At 44.8% G+C, this 22,318-nt stretch overlaps 1 protein-coding gene and 1 long non-coding RNA gene across 7 annotated transcripts in view; one reads left to right on the top strand and one right to left on the bottom strand.

Moving 5' to 3' along the window:
- PTPN3 (protein tyrosine phosphatase non-receptor type 3) overlaps window positions 1-22,318 on the top strand; it is a 111,455-nt gene that overhangs the window by 12,911 nt on the left and 76,226 nt on the right. The window contains exon 1 of one of the 6 annotated variants that reach the window (XM_080976599.1): window positions 10,673-10,691. The exons of 3 other annotated variants lie outside the window; for them this stretch is intronic. The gene's annotated coding sequence lies outside the window, so the exon portion shown is untranslated. Of the gene's footprint in view, window positions 1-10,672; window positions 10,692-15,327; window positions 15,585-22,318 lie in introns of those variants that run through there. 2 more of the 6 variants (XM_080976598.1, XM_080976597.1) reach the window with 2 other exon arrangements.
- Window positions 137-19,407, bottom strand: LOC308460634. Its single transcript, XR_013978665.1, has 4 exons — window positions 17,550-19,407; window positions 17,237-17,421; window positions 11,215-11,313; window positions 137-651 (listed from the first exon to the last, which is right to left on the bottom strand). It is a non-coding gene; the product is annotated as an uncharacterized lncRNA (long non-coding RNA).

Here is a 22,318-nt window from a genome sequence, read left to right as displayed (position 1 = left end):
ATTATTTTTTTTATAAGATATTTATTAAGATTTTCAAAATATTACAAAAGAAAAAAGAAAAATACAAAATAAAAATGGTTAAAAACAATTCATTCTTTCCATTACTTATCTTTCATTTGCTTATTTCCCAGACCTCCTCACGCCTCCCTTTTTTGTATTCCAGTTCAGTTTGTTAGTTCAGCAAATCCCTCCCCTCTTTGTATATCCTAGTTTTTAATCATAAAATATTGTAACATTAAATTTTTACCTATTAATAATCCATTTTTTCATATCTGTTATTTACTGTTTTAAAAGCAAAATACAATGGCAACTGTTGCTAAAGATAGAGTAGAAAAACACAATAGGTATGCAGTATGCAGTAAACAATAGACAGTATGCAAATACTTCACCAGCCACAACGTGTGAATTGGCAGGCTGTGCCATGCTGCTTCAAGAGTCCACACACATGCATTTCTATGCCACAACACACTCAGCTGCCATTCAGACTGCGGCCACAACACTATACGTACACACTTAAATGGGAGGAAATCTACAGAACTTAATGGGACTTACCTCTGCTCTGAGTAGACATGTATATGCTTGCACAATCATCTTTTAGAGAACCCAGGCAGGAAGCTGAACGCTGAAGATAACTCTTGCAAACTTTGTTAGCTAAATTTTAATAAGGCACACCCAAAGGTAAAAAGAAGGACAGTTATTTACTAGAGATAGGTACCAGGAAATAGGGGCAGCTGCAGCATATAACTTGCTTGAACTTCTGCAGTGACTGTTTGTCTTCAAATGCCTTGCTGCCTGGTGCAGAGTCTACACACAGAGCTGTGCCGCCTGTTTTTACAGGACTGGGAAGACCCCTGTCCATAGCTGTCAACCTTTCCCTTTTCTTGAGAGGAATCCTATTCGGAATAAGGGAATTTCCCTTAAAAAATGGGAAACATTGACAGCTATGCCCCTGTCTGAAACTCTAGAGAGCCACTACCAGTCTGAGTAGGCAGTACGGAGCTAGAAGGACCAATGGAGTCCCTCTGTACAAGGCAGCTTCCTGTTAGGAGAGAATGAATCTTTATTTGCGTCAGCCATCAGCCATAGCAATAAAACAACAATACAATATGCAAAGAATAGAAATAAGAAGTCAATTATATAAAATACATTTTAGGGTTTTGAATCAATAGTCAAATAATGGATCTTATTCTAATTGCCCCAGCTAAAAACCTTGCAACCTTTGCTGTCTCCTGCTCATCTTGATCTGCCAAGAGAAAGGGCAGTGTGGCAGTGGCTGGGTGACCCAGAAAGGACAATAAAAGAGGGGTGATAACCTCATTCCTCAAGTCTTTAGGAAGAGTGTGAGCCAGAAGGGCATGTTAGGAGAGAGAAAGTTGAGAAAGGAATAAATGCCAATTCTGCATCCTCTGTGGCTTGATTGGCGTGAAGACCTTATGTGGTCTGAACTACAGCAAGATGTGAAATGGAGAACTGAGGTCACAGCGAATGCTTATGCAGGCTCTGCAGTGTACTGTGCGCGAAACACAACTGCTGGTAGTGGCTTTTACTCAGACTTTACAAATAGCAATGACTTGTCAGTAGGCAACCCTGAATCCTGCAGACAACGAATCTAAATCTGCAATGGCCCTTTGGCAACTGAATTTGACCCAGGAAACACATTCATCTGGCTTTTGAAGACACCCCCCCCCAAATATTATCCATTTTATTTTTGAATCCCTATCATAATGCATAAAAGGGACGCGGGTGGTGCTGTGGTTTAAACCACAGAGCCTAGGACTTGCCGATCAGAAGGTCGGCGGTTCGAATCCCCGTGACGGGGTGAGCTCCCGTTGCTCAGTCCCTGTTCCTGCCAACCTAGTAGTTCGAAAGCATGTCAAAGTCAAGTAGATAAATAGGTACCGCTCTGGCGGGAAGGTAAATGGCGTTTCCGTGCGCTGCTCTGGTTCGCCAGAAGCAGCTTAGTCATGCTGGCCACATGACCTGGAAGCTGTACGCCGGCTCCCTTGGCCAATAAAGCGAAATGAGCGCCATAACCCCAGAGTTGGTCATGACTGGACCTAATGGTCAGGGGTCCCTTTACCTTTATCACAATGCATTGCTTTACTACATTTCAAATTATCATTAGCTAGCATTACTGTAGTATGATATTAGAACAGCACCAATTGCCCATTAATTGCTGGCCATATAAATCCCATACCTTTGGTCAAAAAGCCAGTATTTCAACAGGGATATTCTGATTATATTGAGTATTCTATATCACAAAGTGATTCCAACTTTCAAAAACAGTTCTAACCCATGTCCAACCCTCTAGAAATCTTGAAAAAGAGAACTACAAAGCACTCCCAACCAGCCACAACAACAGACAGAAAAAAGAAAAAAAAACTTGGAAGGGGGGAGAGGTCTCCACTTCTCTCCTTGGCTTGGGGGTCACATAGCTCTAGACCCTCCAACTTTTCTCAGGACATTCTGGAATCAAATCAGAAACCAGGATGGCTTCTGTAAAACCAGGACTGTCCCTGGAAAATAGGGGCACTTGGAGGGTCTGTTAAATGCCTCTGTTCTTTAGACTCTCTTCCTGAGAAAATAAGTTCAGGCATAGAGTCAGAGGCTAAGAATTCATACAGCATCTCTGCAGTCCCCTTTTCCACCCTTCATAACACCCTTGACCGTTTTGTCATGCTAAGGTTCAACTGCTTCCCAAGATGGTTTCCTGCTGCTACTAATATCTTTAAATTATTTTTTTTTGTTGCACATAAAAGTTTTAGTACACACGCTCCTCATAGATTGGGGGCGGGGTTTGCATCCTTTATTGTCTGCTTCCTTTTTTTTGCCACAGTTTGTCATTCTCTTCATTTGGACAAGGCTTCCATTTTCTAAAGGAAGTCTTCTTGCCTTTAAGAGCTATCTCAATTCTGCGTGTTAAACCACACTGGAATCCTCTTGGACTTTATGACCCTGTTCCAGATCTAGTAAGCTTCTTATTATTTGTATCTTTGGAGAAATTTGACCCTCGTTACTTTAAATTTCAGCTTCCTTTTTACTAATCTCAACATTTTGGAGATGCTTTATCTTTTGTAGTTCAATGTGTTGAACTTCGTTGGTTCGGAAGTTGAATTAGATAGCATTGTGGTTTCTCTTTCAAATTGGTTCAATTTTCCTTGTCTAGCTTCCCCCAACTGCTACCAGTTGGGGGGGGGCTCATTTAAAAAACCTGAATGGTATATTGTGGGGGGACCCCAAAATGTGATAATGTGGTCCTGAGTGTGACTGTTAAAAAGGAACTTATAGTAGCCTATCCCTTTAAGAAACTGCGGAGAGTGCCTTTTCCTTTGTAAGCAGCCGCCCCTCATGGGGCAGAGAGAAGCTAAAACTCTTATCATCGCAAGAACACAAGCAGCTATACACTCAGCTTCACAGCACTCAGTACAAAGCTCAATAGCTCTTGCAACAAAATGTATCTATGCGAAGGCCGTGCAGGGACAGTGGATGTTGGCTGTATCAGAATTAAAGCTATGTCAGCAATACAACCGATCTGTATGCAAGTTTCCTTATGCTAGAGGCGCAGGCACACTAAAATGAAATGTATCTTAGCGAACTCCAGCCAGCAACAGCTTGTTTTGCTTCTTTGAATGAGGTATCGGAAGGGTTTCTGTGAACGTGATTGGAGGAAATTGTAATGCTTTGTGTGAGAAACCTATAAAGAAAGCGTTTGGAAGGGGTTCAGCCTTTGTGGAGCAATTCTGCTGAAACGCTTTATTGCAGTAAATAAACTTTTGTACCCTTTCTTCAACCTTACTCACGAGTAGTTAATGGTACAAGTGAGAATAGCAGATTTGTCCTGCTTCAATATGACCCAGCTTGCTGGGATCTACCAGATTCCAGTCAGTAGAAATTTTACAGGGCAATTTAGGTAAATTGAGTCCCCTGGGAATGGTAAATTTTGTCAGAGAGAAGAGTGGGGTGAAGGGTTAAGGTACGGATGTGGGCAGTTGCAGCCCTCTGGGAAAGCAAGGGTCTGGTTCCCTATAATATCTGCCTGAATGCGCACTCTAGTTTTGAAATTTGTGGTAGCTTTTAACTACAGTAGCTTTAAATTGAACTAAACAGTGAATTTTCAACCAGGAATAAGGCCTACACTTGCACTTTTCTTTAAATGGTGCGCTTAGTGAAAACCAAGGGCTCACCCACACTTCCCTTTTTTTTTTTTTTTGCAGATAAATTTTTATTGGTTTTTCATTATACATACATATAAACATATTCCGTATAGATTATATAAGTTACATATATCATACCCATTCCACAAATCATATATATTACACAATTATTTTAGGCTCAACCAAGCCTTGGACTTCCCTCCACTCCTTTGGTAGGTATCAAATAAGTTCTAAAGTCACGTATTTCTTTTCCTTACTTACCTGGCAGGGGAAACACCTTGATCACCCACACTTCCTTTTGTGCCGTGTTTCCATACCCTCCAACATTCCTCAGGTGAAAATAGAGACATTTCTCACTCTCCCCAACTGACCCTCCTTGACCCCCCCCCATTTTTGACACCCCCCCCAAGCATTTCCTATCAGGAGAAGGGTGAATGCCATCACCACTTCAGCAATGGGACACAGCAAACACACACATCCTCCACACTCCTGAGAAAACTCTTTAATCACTTTTTTCCTCCCTTTGGTACATTTACAGAAATAAAATCACAAAGTAATAAGTAAATTTTAGAAAGGGGCTAGATTAGACATGAACACACAAAGCATTTTTTTAAAAAGTCAATATTCCTTGCACTCCACTCTGCCCTGCTCCCCCTTCCTTCCTGCCCAGGGCGGCTCTGCTGCAGTGATATCCTATCTAATGGTTAGAGTACGGAGCAGGAAAGAGGTTCTTTTGGATCCCAGCGGATGGGGGACTTAGCAGACTGTTAGGTGAAGAAGAAAGTAGTTTATCGATGGACAAATGTTAGCAATAAGGCAGAATAATACTACAAAATAGGATCTAATAACTAGTATGAAATATAAAGCTCTACAATAAGCAAAGACCTACAATAAGTGAAGACTTAACACTAAGTAACATGTAATCAGCAGAATAACTGTTAAGATAAGCAAAGTAGTTAGAATTTGCGGAACGAAACTCAGTAGTTTGCCCCTTCGGCTTCTAATGAGCAGCTCGCTGACTCAGCTCCCTGATAAGGATTGACACATCCCACTGCTGCTGGGAATCTCTGAAGCAGCAAGCCAGCAATCCTATGAGATGGTTTCCTAATCAGGTCCAGAGTACTGGCACCTTCTTTGTTATGGTTCCAATATGAGATCCCATTGGTCCGCACCAAACACAGTCATTTTATACTCTTTTAAGGCTGTAGCCAATGCCTAGATCAGCAGGTGTTCTCATGATATAATTCCATTCCATCCTCTGATGTGGTCTGGGAGTGGGTGCACGTGTGGGCTTTTTCTCTGTGGTTGGCACAGAGGAAGGCTGAGAGAGAGTTCATGATGTCATCTGTCCTTCAGGCTGAGCCAAGTACAGTTCCCTTGCTGGCCACCCTGTTCTTTTCCAGTCAACTTCCTTTCTTATCAGGCCAGCTGGCTAGACCATTGGCTGGTGCCAAGTTAGATCTATATACCGAAGCTGGTGCCACGTTCTCATTATACAGCTAGATATACAAGGATTTAAAGCCACAATTACTTCAAGATCAGGAGACAGCACTTACTGGTATTGCTCAGGTGATACAGAGCCCTGTCCTTTGCCAGCCCCTCAGAGCCAGCGGCTGCAGCCTCTCTTCCTCACCCACTCTCCAGCAGCCCCTACCAGCTGCGCAAGGGAGGAGGCTGGCAGAAGCGGCCATGTAGAGGCTATGGAAAGACAAAGGGATGCTCCTTTGCTGCTGCCACTCTGGACAATTTTATGCTTAAAATTCTACAAGGCAGGCTTAAGCAGTATGTGGACCGAGAACTCCCAGAAGTGCAAGCTGGATTTAGAAGAGGCAGAGGAACCAGAGACCAAATTGCAAACATGCGCTGGATTATGAAGAAAGCTAGAGAGTTCCAGAAAGACATCTACTTCTGCTTCATTGACTATGCAAAAGCCTTTGACTGTGTCGACCACAGCAAACTATGGCAAGTTCTTAAAGAAATGGGAGTGCCTGATCACCTCATCTGTCTCCTGAGAAATCTCTATGTGGGACAAGAAGCTACAGTTAGAACTGGACATGGAACAACTGATTGGTTCAAAATTGGGAAAGGAGTACTACAAGGCTGTATATTGTCCCCCTGCTTATTTAACTTATATGCAGAATTCATCATGCGAAAGGCTGGGCTGGATCGCCGGAAGAAATATCAACAACCTCAGATATGCAGATGACACAACCTTGATGGCAGAAAGTGAGGAGGAATTAAAGAACCTTTTAATGAGGGTGAAAGAGGAGAGCACAAAATATGGTCTGAAACTCAACATCAAAAAAACAAAGATCATGGCATTCCCTTCCTCTATGGGAAGGGAAGCAGCTTTCTTCATGAAATTGTTAGACTGAATCATTACTGGGGCTCTTAAATTATACCATAGGAAGCAGAAGTGTGACCATAAATATTCATGAAAGCATCCTGTATCCTTGAATTTCAGAAAAGCTGTAGCAACATGCTTTGCAATGCATATTAATAGCGAAAAGAAACCTATTGACAACCAGTCGTGTCTGTACAATTACAAAAACAAAATCTCGGTAGAAATAACCACTGAAGACAGATATTTTTTGGATTCCAGTGTCATACATTTTAATGCAGAACTATGATCTGAAATATGTTTGCGCTCTTTCATGGCTCCTTTTCATTTCAGTAGGGCTCTCAAAGGAAAACCTCCCAATTGCACCCCTCATTAATTGGAGTGAGGATGCCAAGGCCAATTTAGTCCCATAATCAGGCCTGAACCCAGATTGAAATGGGTCAAGATAATCTGTGTCACCCATGAGTCCTTCAAATTGTTCTGCCACAACCCTCTTGGTCAACTTCCCTAAAAGGAGGGTATTTTCAACCAAGTGGCAGTTGTCATAAACCAGTGGGTCCAGGCTGGGCTTTTCCAGGAGTGGATGGATCACCACTTCTTTCACAACAACTCGGACCACTCCCTCCCACAGTGTCAGAGACTGGGCAGATGAAGAGGAGTGGTAGAGACCGCCTCCCCTGGAGCCTTCCAGAGAAGAGGAAGGGGCAGATAGTATAGATCAACAGGACTGGCTCGACACAGGGCACACCCTAGAGAAGGCATCCCCAACCTTCGGCCCTCCAGATGTTCTAGACTACAATTCCCATCATCCCTGACCACTGGTCCTGTTAGCTAGGGATCAGGAGAGTTGTAGGCCAAAACATTTGGAGGACCGCAGGTTGGGGATGCCTGCCCTAGAGGAAGAACAAGAGGGAAGAAGTTGGGAAATAATGGGAGATGAGGATCCAGGTAGCATTGAGCAGGCAGAGCCCGAGCAGCAGCTGACTGACACGCTGTCACTGGAGAGACTCCCAGAACCCATTCCCTCCCTCCAAACCAGGTGTTTACTGAGAATAGCAGAGCAGAGGACTTGAAGGCAGGTGGCCCTTAACAGCAACCGTTGGAGAGGGGAAGAAACTGATGAATAGGGAAGTTCGGAGGGGGGGGGGAGATACTGAAAAGTACTTGGTTGCCTTGCCTTGGGCATCTGGAATAATAGTAAAAAGGACTAAAAAGCCTGTGTTTTCTCTGTCTCTCTGCTTTCCTGGGCAATCAGGTGATTCTTTTGTAAAATAAGAATATGAAATGCAGTAATATTAGAACATAATGGATGCATCAAGAATGGCATATGGGAAACTGCTTGAACAAAACTGAATTAATTTGGAATTAATGGGTATTTTTATAATTAGGTCAAAATTGGAAAATCAATAAAAATAATTGGTAAAATATTAAAATAAAAGCTGACATAGACACAAGCACCAAATGATCTCCTTGACCCCTGATGCTTGACCCTCTAGGCTTATTAAGCTTGCCAAGGGGTGTGATCCAGGGTTTGGTCAAAGCATCACTGTGTGTCAAGGTGCCGTCTCTGTCTGCCTGTGCCTCTCTCCTCCGCCATCGGGCAGACTGGAACCGGAAACCCATGTCCATGACAGCTTTTAGACATACCATGTGTGCCCGTGGGGGTGGGGGTAGGACAGGAGAGAAGGCCTGGGGTGGCAAAGCTTAAGTTATTTTATTTAGTGTATGCTTGGGGGGTTTCTTTCAGAGTCACTTGGGGAAGTTCTCTTTCTACTCACTTGTTATGTTTCCTTGGTGGTGAGAGAGGTTGGGGTGGCCTAGGGTGTGGTTGATTGTCTTTGGCCGCTGCAGTGGGATTTGTTTGTTCGTGGGTGAGGGGGGTTGTCGGGTTAAGTTAGCCATATTGAATCGTATGCTGTCGGTGGGTTATGAGCTCTTTCTAGTGTGAGTGGGCATTGTTATCTTGGAAGGTGTTCAGTAGGGCCAGTTCTGGGGTGACTTCTAGTACCTGTTTAGTTATTTTGCTTCTTTCTGGTATGACTGCAAACACTCCTTTTCTGACTGGGTCCTTGATTACTTGGTTTGGTGGGATCTGCTGGTTCAGACACAGCATATGTCAGAGAAGGCCCCATGAGGGATCATGGGCAGGAGGAAAAAAACTGTTGTGACATTGATTTCTTTGTCAACTTGGAAGGGCTGTGGTGGGATCCAGAAACGACAACCTGGAGCCCCACTGACCACTTAACTGCTCTCTTCTCCATCAGCTTGGGAGCTTTTTCTGAGGCTTGCGGGGTATGATAGCATCTTTTGTCATTTGAGCATCTTTATCAAGATGCTAACAGATTTGCCTGCCTTGATTAGTTGTGCTTCAAGGAAAGCTCACCAGTCCTCTGATTCTTTAATCCTTTCCAGCCCAGAGAGATGTTAACCAAAGGATCTCACAATAGTCATCTCCTTGAAGAAGCAAGGAAGCACAGGAGAATCAGATGCACCACAAGAGCATCTTGGATGGGATGGCTTTCAAAGAGGGCAAAACAATTGTATGGAGGAGAGGCCTATTAAAGGCAACTAGCCATGATGGCTATGCTCAGCCTCTCCTCTTGGAGGGAGCAATGCTTCTGAAAAGCACTTGCTGGAAGCCACAGACTCCCCAAACGTGTTTCACAAGGACCCCTTCCTTCCCTCTGCCCCAGTACCTGAGGGTTGTCACGTCTCTCCAGGGATTTGGCCAGAACAAAGTATATGCTGGGGAAAGGATCCCTCCTTGCAAAGAAAACAGAGCAAGCAGCAAGCAGCTGGCTCTCAGCCATGCTAGCACCAGTCTGGTGCATGAGGGTGGGGGACACGGGAAGGAAGCATTCCTATAGTATAGGGCACTCAGTTGGCATTTCCACCTACCTGAACTCTGAGCCTTCCCCCCCTTTTTTGGCCTGCCTATCTCCTAAGGAAGATGCAAGCTCTTGCTGGAAGCCACTGGTGGGGAAGAGTGTTTCTATGATTCCCAAATATTTCAGAAGCATCTTTCTGTTCCTTTAGCTGCTTGATATAATCATACCATGGAAGGGATCCCAAGGGTCATCTAATCAAACTCCCAGCAATGCAAGGATCCTGCCCACAGCCAGCCCTGGCTGGGCGCCAAACTCCAGCCTTCTGGTTACCATTGCAATTCTGCATGGTGTGGAAAAAGGGGAGAGAGAAATGTGTTGCTGACACTCTCATAACACTGATGTGAGATCCACACCATGCAGCCCTTTCAATAACTAAAGTCTAAAGGGCTGTCACATGGAGGATGGAGCAAGCCCTTAGGGCCTGAAGCAGTGACTCTCCTTCCTTGGAGGTTTTTGAGCAGCGCTTGGATGGCCGTCGGCCATGAATCATCTAGGTGACATTCCTTCATTGCAGGGGGTTGGACTAGATGACCCTCAGGGTCCCTTCCAACACATGACTTCCCCCAAAATGATTCGTGCCATTGTGGCTTCCCTCTCACAGACCTACAATCCCCAGAACCCCTAACACTTCAATTCCAAGGATCATTTGGGGGAAGACATCTGGTTTTTAGAAAAGGGATGGAGAACCTGCAGTTTGCTCACCCCCATTTGCTAGGAGCCAAGAATGGGAAGCTCAAGTGCTTCTAAGAGTATGGTTATAGGGAGCAGCATGTATAAAATATTGAGTGTAATAGGGTTACAGACATACCTTGGGTTGAAGTTGCTTCAGGGTGAGCGTTTTTGGGTTGCACTCCGCGGCAACCCGGAAGTAATGGAATGCGTTACTTCCGGGTTTCGCTGCTTGTGCACACACTCAAAATGATGTCACACGCATGCGCAGAAGTGGCGAATCGCGACCCGCGCACGCACAGACGCTGGTTGTGTTCACTTCAGGATGCGAACGGGGCTCTGGAACGGATCCTGTTCGCATCCAGAGGTACCACTGTATTAAGGTAATTGTATCAGAATTATTATGGGAATGTTAAGGCGGGAGGGAGGGGGAAAGAGAGATTGTGGAATTCTGGTGGTGAGTGATGATTGGATGAAGATTTGAAAGGGAGTTTGAATACGAGGCAGTTGAGAATCAGCTGAGAGCAGTGGGTTCTGGAGGGGTGGTTGGGCAACTAACTATTCAGTTTAGGATCAGTAGTCTAGTCATCGTAATAAAGCAGCATATAAGATAAAGAGAATTTGAGGCCATAAGCTCAGGTACACACGTCAACCTACAATCATTTAGTGAATCATCCATACAGTCTCCTTTAGTGAGGGTGTAGTACCTAGTGTCAGGACCAAACATTGATATTTTTTGCTCTTTTCTAGTTTCACAGGTTTATGTTCTGGTTCTAATGATGTAATGGGGTGGGGGCTCTTTAAATACTGGGGGCTGCAGATGCTTTAAAATAATTTCCCCTCGTTTTGAAAAGCACATGCATTGTCTCTTTCTTCAGGTTCTTCAGTTACATTTGTTGTGAGACATTGGTGTTCTATGCAGTATAGGGTTGGGAAGATAAGAGGGGACCACAGGCCTCAAAATGTTTAGGGCCCTCTGGTTATAGCAGGAGTGGAGAACCTGTGACCCTCCAGATATTTTTGAACTGAACCCCAACTCCCATCATCTCCAGCCAACATGGTCAATGGTCCAGGATGGTGGCAACAACTAGAAGATCACCACTGCTGGGTTATAGTGAGGAATCTTGTTCCACATGCTCACTCTCCCTTCCTCCCCTGTTACCTTCTGTGTGAGAGTTGTCCTGTTCCATGCTTCCCCACAGCAGTTGGCATTCTTCAGCTTCAGAGACATTTCCTGTACCAAGGATTCACTATTGGTTTTCTGAAATGCAAGATAGGTAGGAAATAGTCTGAGCATGCACAAAGTAGCTTTCCTGCACCATTGCATAACCACCTGCAGTTCTTGCACATATGAAATTGGGGAGCAGGGCTTCTAGGTCAGAAAGGTGTGGCAGCTTCCAAAAGACACTTCTAATTTTACCCATTAAGCTGTTGTGGCACCTGTCAATCTTAGCAGCGTGAGATGGAACAGGGTAGCAATATACATGGCAAATCTTATTCTAAGACTCAAATATAGAAATACATTCTTGTGCCTTGGTACACATTTTGGAAACACGTCAATCTGAAAATCAATTAGTCTAATTCAGTTGCTGCTTTTCTGATCCCGACTCCTGATCTAATTATTTATTTATCTTCCTCTGTAGATATTTTATAACTGGAGAGATGCCACTAGGGCATAACCGCTGTACACTAAATGAGAACACACCATAAGGCTAGGCTATTCCAGGAAGAGCCACTTAAATGAACGGAGCACAGATTTTATTCTTTACATTAATTGTGACCTTCAAATTAAAATGGCTCTGTTCACCCCCCCCTTCCCCTTTTAAAAAGCATGATGACAAATTGCTTGCTTTGAGTGCAGTGCACAGATTGCACAACTGGCGGGGTCCACTGTTTTCACCCATGCATATATAGCTTTCCAACATTTTGCAGATAAAAGCATTCTTGTAACATCCCTTTTCTCACACAAAACATCGCTGCTTGAGTGCTGCTCCTTCTCTCCCCCTTGAACACTTGCCAAAGGCACTTCATCTCCTGTGTGCTACGTTCATTTACTTTGTAGTAGAGGGTCTGGCATATAGAAGCCAAGAGGACTTTGTTCTATGAGCTAAACAATATTAGGGGAAAACATTATTACCTTATGTCAGGCTTATTACATGTAGGTCACACAAGCCTGCCGAAGGTACTAAGATGGTCAGCTGAGGCCTTACTTTGGGTATCCCAGGTTGGTTGGGTGGCTACCAGGGAAAAGTCTTTTCTGTCATCATGCCCTGACTTTGGAACACCCTCCCCAAACATGTTTACCTGGAAACCACTTCTTTTAATACACCTTAGGTACAAGTTGCTTTGCTGCTCAAGGTCTTCATGGAATATCATAATGCTGCTTATAATCTAGATGCTGCTCCACTGATTTCAGTTGTTCTTAATTGCTTTGCATATTTTTCTTGCATTGATTTAATCTCTTGGAAGTTGCCTTGCACACTTCTGTTATTTTTATATATTGCCAGTTCATACAATATAACCCAGTGGCATACAACACTGTATACAATAAAATATAAAAGACCATAAAAACAGTAAAAAATGATCCTTAAAATGAGTGGCTGCTCCATTTTTAACAGTTACATGTGCCTATGTACATAAAAAGGGTCTTTTAAGAGATGCCTGAAAATAAAAAGTGAGGGTGCTTGCTGACATTCTGCTGGAAGGGTGTTCCATGGAGAGCACTAAATGTCTGACTTTTGGTGGAAGCCAGTCAGGCCTGTAACATGAAGGACAGCTAGCAATATTCTTGTAGGTGATCTCAGTGTGATCAAACTGATAGATTAAAGCTCAGGCCATCCCTAAGGTGTCTGGACTCAGGTTGTTCAGCTCTTTATATATGAACACAAGGGCCTTGAATCTAACCCTGTGAAGATATTGTAGCAAAGGTGTTAACATGCTGTTGGCATTCTGCACCACACATATCCTCCAATATTTCTCCGATGAAAATAGGGAGAAACGATAATTTTACTATTTATACTCCACACAACTTACTGGGTCGCCCCAGCAGCTCTGGGTGGCTTCCAACATATATAAAAACATAGTAAAACATTTAACATTAAAAAAACTTCCCTAGACAGGTTTGCCTTCAGACAGCTCGGAGGGTCGGATAACTCCACACCCTCCAACATTTCTCCAGTGAAAATAGGGGCATCCTAAGGAAAAGTGGAACGTTCCAGGATCAAATCAGAAACCAGAACGGCTTCTCTAAACCAGGGACGCCCCTGGAAAATAGGGACACTTGGAGGGTCTGGACCCAGGGGCAGCCCCACATGGAAAGCACACCGCAGTAGTCCAGCTGCAAGGTTGCCAATGCATGGGTTGTAGTGGCCAGGTTATGCCTGTCCAGATGAGGCATATCAGGACTTAAAGCTTTTTTGGATCTAAGGTGGCACCTCTCTTTCCTGTGACATGTGAAGCTTGACAGCTGTTCTGTCAACCGTGATGCAACCGACTTTTAGCTGAGTTGCCTTCTGTGATATCTACAGCCTTATCCCATGCTAGTTTACCAATAAGTAAACTCGAGTCTTGTTTGTGGTCTTCCCAAAGGCATTTAGTCTGCTGCTGTGACAGCAGGGCCTGTGGGCTGATCTAGCAGGGCTGTTCTTAAATTCTCAAGAAAGCCCTATTATAATCAGTGGAGCTTGTTCCTGAGCAAATAGTGCATTGGAATAACAGAATCATCGAACTGTAGAGTTGGAAGGAACTTTGAGGGCCATCTAGTCCAACTCCCTGCAATGCAGGAATCTCAGCTAAAGCCTCCATGACACCCACCTCTGCTCAAACACCTCCAAGGAAGCAGAGTCCACAACCTCCTGATGGAGAGACTGTGACTGGCCCAAGGCTTCATGGCTGAGCAGGGATTCGAACCCTACTCTCCCAGGTGCTAATCCTATACTCTGATCATTCTACCACACTGGCTCTCAGAGTAAACAGGCATTATACTGTAACATGGAAGGTGGGTGAATAGCCAGGGATGAACCAGATGTCAAGCCACACATGCCCTTATAGGAGCTTCCAAAGCTTAGGTTAATGCATGGAGGTACACTTTACCTCACCTCAAAAAGGATATTATGGATTTGGAAAAAGTTCAGAAAAGGAGATAGAGTGACTCCCTGATGAAAAAAAGTTGCAGTGTTTGGGAGGTTTTTTGGTTTGGAGAACAGGCAAGGAAGAGGAAACATGATTGAAATTTATATAATTATGCATGGCCCTGAGAAAGTAGATAGACAAAGGCCCCCCCCCTTCAATAATCTTTCAATAACATTAGACCTCGTGGGCATCCGATGAAGCAGAATGTGATAAGATTTGGGAGTTGTTCCGTCTGGCCTTTGGCTTGGAATTAATTGATCCCCTCCCCCTTTTTCCTTCTGTGATGGAACTCCTATTTGGGGACTTCCCTGGTTTTTTCTGGCCCACGTAGGACCAGTCTGGACAGCTGGCCTTGGTGAAGATTTGACGTTTTCATCCCCAAAAAGATTCTGATTTGAGTTTCTATTGAAATGAGGCTGCATTTTAATGTTGTATTTTAATCTTGTTTTTAAGTTGTATCTTAATCAATTGTTTTATATCTGGTGTTAGCCGCCCTGAGCCTGGTCTTGGCTGGGGAGGGTGGGGTATAAATAAAATTTATTATTATTATTATTATTATTATTATTACAGTCATATCTTGGGTTAAAGTAGCTTTGGGTTAAATCTTTTCAGGTTGCGTCCTGCGGCGACCTGGAAGTAACGGAACGGGTTACTTCTGGGTTTCACTGCTTACGCATGTGCTCAAAATGATGGCATGCGCATGCGCAGAAGAATCGCGACCTGCACACACGGGTTGCGTTCTGCTCAGGATGCGAATGGGGCTCCAGAACGGATCCTGTTCGCATCCAGAGGTACCACTGTATTATAAAAGGGCTTTTCGCAGTGCATAAATAAACTATGGAACTCCCTCCCGCAGGAGGCCTTTAAAAGGGGACTAGACAAATTCATGGAGGAGGAGAGGGCTCACAGGAAGAGAGCGTCGCTCTTGTGCTCAGGTTCTGCTTGCAGGTTTCTGACAGGCATCTAGTTGGCCACTGGCAGAACAGGCTGCTGGCCTGGGCGGGCCCTAGTCCTGCGGGGGGGGGGATGGGGGAAACCCGGCAGCTCCACTGCGCAGGCGCAAAACAGCTCCCGGTCCGTGGACGTCGTTCGCTGCCATCTCAGCCCCCGGAAGGAGCCGAGAGCTTCCGATGAGAGCCGAGCGGCTCCGGAGGCTTCCCCGACGAAGCGCAGCTCCCTCGGCTCCGCTCGGGGGCGGGCGCCCCAGCGGCGGTGGGCGGTGCTGGGAGAGGGGCGGTCTAGCGGCCTCCTCCGCCTCCTCGGGCAGGTAGGAGCGCTTCCTGGTGTTGGCGGGCGGCCCCCGGGCGGCGGCAGCGAGGCCCCCACACCCGCCCGCGGCGGCGGCGGCGGCGGCGGCACCTGCCGACAAGGTTCGGTCGGGGCCGAGAGCGGAGCCGGCAGGTAGGCGCCGCCGCGAGGGGAAGGCGGGCGTGAGGGAGCGCTGCCCGGAGGAGAAGCCGCCGCGGCCCCCGCGCGTGTGAGGGGCGAGGAGTTTCCCTCAGGAGAAGCGGGGCGGGGGGGCAGCCGAGCGGGACGTGTCGGGGGAAAGGGGGCGCCGCCGCCGCCGCCGCCGAGGGGATCGTTTCCTTGTTGGGCCGCCCCGCCGCCGGCCACCTTCAGGGGCGGTGACGCCGCCGCCGCCGCCCTCCTCGCGCCTCCTCCGAGAGAGCCGCGGCCGCGAACCGGGCTGCCGCGCCCCGCCATGTCAGCTGAGGAGGCGGCGGCGGCGGCGGCTTCCCCGCGGGCTCCGTGACGGGGCTGGAAGGCAGCAGCAGCGGCGCTGCTTTAAAAGGAATGTCGGTTTATTTATTCTCCGCCTTTTCCCCTGACAAGGACTCAGCTGACCGCTTACCCTCCACGTCCAAGCAGCTGCTTTTAAATTTTATTGTAGTTGTTTTTATTTCATTACTTTATACTTTTCCCCCTGACCACATGTCCTCCCGACCTGTCCAAGCGGGATGTGTGTGGTCGGAGATGCCTGGAAAAGAGCACCTTTTTTAGAGCAATTTATTATTATTACATTACATACTTATTTGTACTCTGTCTTATTCGCTGTCAGGGATTCAGTTGACCACTTCTCTGCTGCGGCCAAGCAGCATGTTTGTGTGTATGTGGAGGTGGCTGGAAGGAAGCTGCTGCTGCTGCTGCTGCTATTTTTTAATGACAATTTTATTTTATTTTTTATTTTATGAAATTCATGTACCACTTGATTGTAGAAAAAACAACACCCTCAAAGCAGTTCACAACTAAAAGATAAAGCAATACAGTGGACACTCGGGTTGTGAATGTCATCCGTGCAGGAGGCACGTTCGCAACCTGCAGCGCCGTGTCTGCACATGCACAGGTTGCGATTTGGCGCTTCTGCACATGCGCAAAGCATGATTTGGCGCTTCTGCGTGAGCGCCAAAACCCAGAAGTAACCCATTCCAGTACTTCCTGGTTTGGCGCAGTGTGCAACCCAAAAACGCGCAACCTGAAGCGTCTGTAACCCGAGGTATGACTGTACAAGGATTGCTAAAGAAAACATTATCTCCATGATTTAATATACACAGGTTAAAACCACTATAGAACAGACTGACTAAAACAAATTAAAACTCAATTAATTAATAAAATTAATATACCTCTTTATTGTAGGGAAAAAACACTAATCAGTTTAAAAATGATAAAATCATCACTAAAATGTTTTCTTACCTCCATAATTTAAAACATAACAGAATTAAATCTACAAACTTTCCAAACATCTGGGTAGGCAATAATATATTTATAACCCTGCTCCCCGACCAGGGACTTAGTTCCTCCACTTGTTGACATATCTGCCGGGCCTTGTTTCTGCATACTTTTGTGTGAAGCACTATAAAGCAGGGTGGTTGTTTTTCTCCTGAGCTGACACTGTTTGGGTTTTTTTGGTAGGAAGGTGCTAAGAGAGGGTCATTTGTATTTGGGTTTTGATACAGAGGGATCCCACCCTGTCCTCTACTGCTTTGCTGCATTCTATCAACTGTGTGTCCTCCAGTCCACACTGGCAAAAAAAAAACCTGGAAATGGGTACTTACCTGTGAACTTCTGTTTGAAGAGTGGACTTTGGGGACCACAACATTCACTCACCCCTTGAGTCTTACGGAGTGTGGGGATTCATATGCTTTCGTCCTGGTTTGGAATGGATGAAGATGGAATGGTGGTGTTACGTCTGCTCTCTCTCTGGGCAGTGAGGTGCTTGGGATTAGGCCTCCCTGTTGCACTAGGAGAGAGAGAAAATGGCTATGAGTTCCCTTAGTAGTCTTGTCTCCTGAGCAGCAGCAGCAATAGACACTGCAAGGAGAACAGCCCACTTCTCTGGTGGCTGCTCTTTGCCGCTTGATCACCCACCAGAGAAGCAGTCAGTTCAGCCTGCCACCCAGGGCAGGGCTCCTTCTAACCACCACTCCTCTGCCTTTATGTGGTGGTGGTGAGGAGTGCTGCTGCCTGCACAGGTGACATCACATTATGTCACAGAAGGAGTGGGGTGGCAACAACAACAACTCCCAGCAACTCTTCTGTTGGTAGTGGTGGTTACTGTGCCCTCAGTGGCCACTGCTTGTGGTTTGTGCTTGTGTACCTCTTGAGTTGCTGACCCTCAACAGCTACCTGCCAGTTCAGACCTCTGGCAGTAGTACAGTGGTACCTTGGGTTAAGTACTTAATTCGTTCTGGAGGTCCATTCTTAACCTGAAACTGTTCTTAACCTGAAGCACCACTTTAGCTAATGGGGCCTCCTGCTGCTGTTGCGCCGCTGGAGCACGATTTCTGTTCTCATCCTGAAGCAAAGTTCTTAACCTGAAGCACTATTTCTGGGTTAGCGGAGTCTGTAACCTGAAGCGTATGTAACCCGAGGTACCACTGTACTGCCTGAGTGAGTTAATGTGGGGTGTACTCACCCAGTCTTGGAAGGGGAGGAATGCTTGTATCTCTGCCATGCTCTGTGTTGGTAGTAGTTTTGAGATGTATCCTGCAGGTGGGGAAAGCCATTTTGAATAATTATCATGTTAGAAAACCACTACAAGTAAGCAAACCTAGAACATCAGAGATAAAGATCCAAGGCCAACCGACTCACTAGGTTTGGTTAGGTTTCTTCTATGGAGTATTTTGAGTAAGGGCGGTCCCCTCTTACCCTGCAGACTGCATGGTAAGGTAAAAAAGGTAAAGGACCAATGTACGGGTAAAGGTAAAGGGACCCCTGACCATTAGGTCCTGTCGTGACTGACTCTGGGGTTGCGGCGCTCATCTCGATTTATTGGCCGAGGGAGCCGGCATACAGCTTCCGGATCATTTGGCCAGCATGACTAAGCTGCTTCTGGCAAACCAGAGCAGCGCACGGAAATGCTGTTTACCTTCCCGCCAGAGCGGTACCTATTTATCTACTTGCACTTTGACATGCTTTTGAACTACTAGGTTGGCAGGAGCAGGGACCGAGCAACGGGAGCTCACCACGTTGCGGGGATTCGAACCGCCGACCTTCTGATCGGCAAGTCCTAGGCTCTGTGGTTTAACCCACAGTGCCACCCGCGCCCCTCCATGTACGGTTATGTCCAGTCAAAGGCAACTATAGGGTGTGGCGCTCATCTCGCTTCAGGCCAAGGGAGAAGGTGTTTGTCCATAGACAGCTTTCTGGGTCATGACTAAATTGCTTCTGGTACAACGGGACACCATGACGGAAGCCAGAGCACACAGAAACACTGTTTACATTCTCACAGCTGCCATACCTATTTATCTGCTTGCACTGGTGTGCTTTTGAACTGTTAGGTTGGCAGAAGCTGGGACAGAACAACGAGAGCTCATACCCGTCGCGCAGATTTGAACCGCTGACCTCCTGATCAGCAAGCCAAAGACGCTCAGTGGTTTAGACCACAGCGCCACCTGCTCCCTACAGACTGGATGGTGTTATCCATTCAGTCACTTCATTCTGCCACATGTGTAGACACAGCTGTATTGACTAGACTAGCATACATTTGACAACAACAACAATAAGTAGAACCTGCAAAAGAATGTTGCTATGTGGAGTTCTTCTGTTTACTGTTCCAGTTAGTTAAAAATGTCATTCTCCATGATACTCCATTCTGTTCACCTTCCCATCTGGCTTCTGGCTTTTCTCTCTCTGATCTATGACCACTGGCCATAGCCATTCTTGGTCTGTTTGTGGGGTTCAGCCAGGGTGGATTTGATTTAAATCAAATCAGTTTAAATCACGATTTAAATCACGTTTTTTAACAGAAAGACTCATTCTTGCTGGTATAATCTTAATATGTATTTACAACCAGATGAAGGTTTCATTTTTGGAATAATAAATTTTCAGAGTAGTTTTTACAGTTACTGTATATCAAAAATTACTGATTTGGTAATACTATTAAAAATACATAGATCATTATGAAATTATTGTGAGGTTTAATAAGTTAACTGTTTATATTTGGGCAACTTTTCTGCTGTACTTTATTGGAAGGAGAAAAATAATAATTTCCTTAATAACAATTTAAACAATTTAATTAAAGCAATAACATTATAGCATATGTATCCATGTTTGTTAACGGGTGTGGTTAGACTTTAAAAAAACACAACTTTGAGTTTTAGCACACGTGAAAAACGTAAAACAAATCCTTATTTCCTGATGAATAGCCTTTGGACTATAATGTAACTTAAATAGAAAACTATCTTTAGAAAGGTTTTTCCTCCAAAAGCATTTTATTTTAAAATTCTGATTTTAAAAAATAAATAATCCTATTTAAATAACAAACTTTTTTTTTTTTAAAAAAAAAAGCATTAATTTTTATCCACTCTGGGTTCATCCTCTTTAGGGCTTTTCCTTAAATATTTTCTGTACTTCTGGAAACCTTGGGATTCCTTCAAAGTAGCTGATAACTCCTTCATGTGCAAGGGTGGTGCTGTTTTGGCTACATGAACAATGACACGCCTCTTCCTGTAGAGGAGTTTGTATAAACAAGCCCGATAACAAAATGTTGCAGTGTAGCCCTGATTCATATATTCCTCAAGCCTGTGGTTCGGTGTGTGTGTATGTTTTACTTCATTATCATTTTTTAAAGTTTTTGAACATTTAAAAGTGCAGCAAGTCAACAGCGCACAAGACTTTTGCATGCAATTGAGTGCTTGGTTTGAACATATAACCACTCCAGGTTTTATTTTACTGAGGGCTGGGACACTCATTGTCTTCAAATTCAGTCCTTTATTCTCCTTTCTATAAGCATTAACTTTTATATGCAAAAAGTGTGTGGGCACAAGCTGTTTGGAGTGGTGCTAAATCTGCCCCTGGTGATTGCACCAGTTGACAATGAATTCTGCTTCTGTTTGATCACACTCATATGTGACAGAAAGTCAGAAACTGGGTGTTACGGATTGTAATTTTCATACAATACCTTTAGGGGCATAACACCCATGTAAGCAAAAATATAGGTTTGTGCCCATACAGTCTAAATTTAGATCATGGGTGGGGTGAGAGAATAATAAAATAGGAGGTGAGAGAGACAGAGGCAGGAAGGGTGCATGTAAGCTGTGGGTAGTGTCATTTACTGAATATGGCGCAAAGGCATAATGAGGTATATGTATAACACGTAGGCAAGTCTGCTGTGGTGCTAGGGGCCATAAGCAGGTGATATATTCCTATAATGTTTTGCTTGCATTCCTGTGATATTTTTCACATACATTTAAGGATTAGATTGGTGATCAGGCCAAATGAGGAGAACTGGTGGGCCACATTAGGCCCATAGGCTGCAGTCTGTCCACCATTGGTTTGGGCACTGCGACTGCAAAGACCTTGTCTCATGTTGCCCTTCTGATAGTGGCAGGATATGAAGCAAAGCCTCTTGCTGAAGATCTGAACATCTGTTTCTCAGGCAGTGTTGGATCCAAATGGATTCCAGGGCTGCAACAGTTCTTTTTTTATCATTCTCTTCTAATCTTAGATGGTGTGTTGATGTACTCCAGGTAGTCAGTCTGATTTAAGCCACCTTGTAATAACCCATTTGGTTACTGAACTGCTGATATATTACAAGTGAACTCTTTATTTACTGTGTTTGCTATTGTTTAAGATAAAACCTATTTGGGAAAGAAACTACTTTTGCCATTTTTATGAATGTTTAGTGTTTGTTTACAGATGGTTGCCTTGGTGGTATTATCTTGTGTAAATTATCAACAGTTTTTGAGCAAACAGATAAATAAACGTCATATTTAAGCACTTGCCTGGTTGCAGTAGGTGATGCTCCATCCCTCTTCTGTGCACAAAATAGTAACCAAATGGGCCATGAGAGGAAGGAAGCACCATCCTCAGTGCCCAGCACTGAAATGCAATGGGCAAGAAGGGTAGAGCCATCTCATAGCATCCATGTAATTTTTGTGGGTGTGTTGGCAAGACTGAGGTAAACTTACCTTTGTATGATATAATTAAAAATAAGCACAGTCAATTCACTTTGTTCATTAGAATGCAGTGGTTTTTATATTGACTTTCTTGTTTACCAGACAAGGGTGGGTGGATTGAATTTTGAAGGAGTGAAATGTGAATTACTGGTTCAACCGTAAAACAGCTCTAGGATGATCAAAGCCAGTGTATACCTTGACAGCAGATAATAACAGCCTGCATGAAGAAGGTCTAGCCACTTAGCTTTTTGATTCTCATATATCCTAGTTGAAGTAATGCTTGTTCCAGAGTGCTATGTTTACAAGTGTTTTTAACAAAAGGGTAAGCCCTCTCATGGAACTGCTCATAAGAGAGCCTGCCTTGCTACTGAATCTATAGTCATTCTAACACTGTTGGCATAATGATATTGTCTGAATATTTTATTTAGGCTTTGTTCACTACTTGAAATCAAGTTTTGTACCACATTCTTTTATTTATCTATTTCTGAGTACAGTGGTACCTCCGGTTATGAACTTAATTCGTTCTGGAGGTCTGTTCTTAACCCCAAACTGTTCTTAACATGAGGCACACTTTTGCTAATGGGTCTCCCTCTGTCGCCGTGCCGCCGGCGTGTGACTTCCGCTCGCATCCCGGGGCAGTGGTCGCAACTAGAGGCATCTACTTCTGGGTTAGTGGAGCTCGTTACCTGAAGCATGCATAAGGAGGACGGTTTGTAACCGGAGGTACCACTGTACAGA

The sequence above is a fragment of the Podarcis pityusensis genome, assembly GCF_964106645.2.
Source record: "Podarcis pityusensis genome assembly, chromosome: 13".
NCBI lineage: Eukaryota > Metazoa > Chordata > Lepidosauria > Squamata > Lacertidae > Podarcis > Podarcis pityusensis.
Note: the sequence above shows the minus strand (reverse complement) of the source record. Positions and strands in the feature narration are given on the sequence as shown.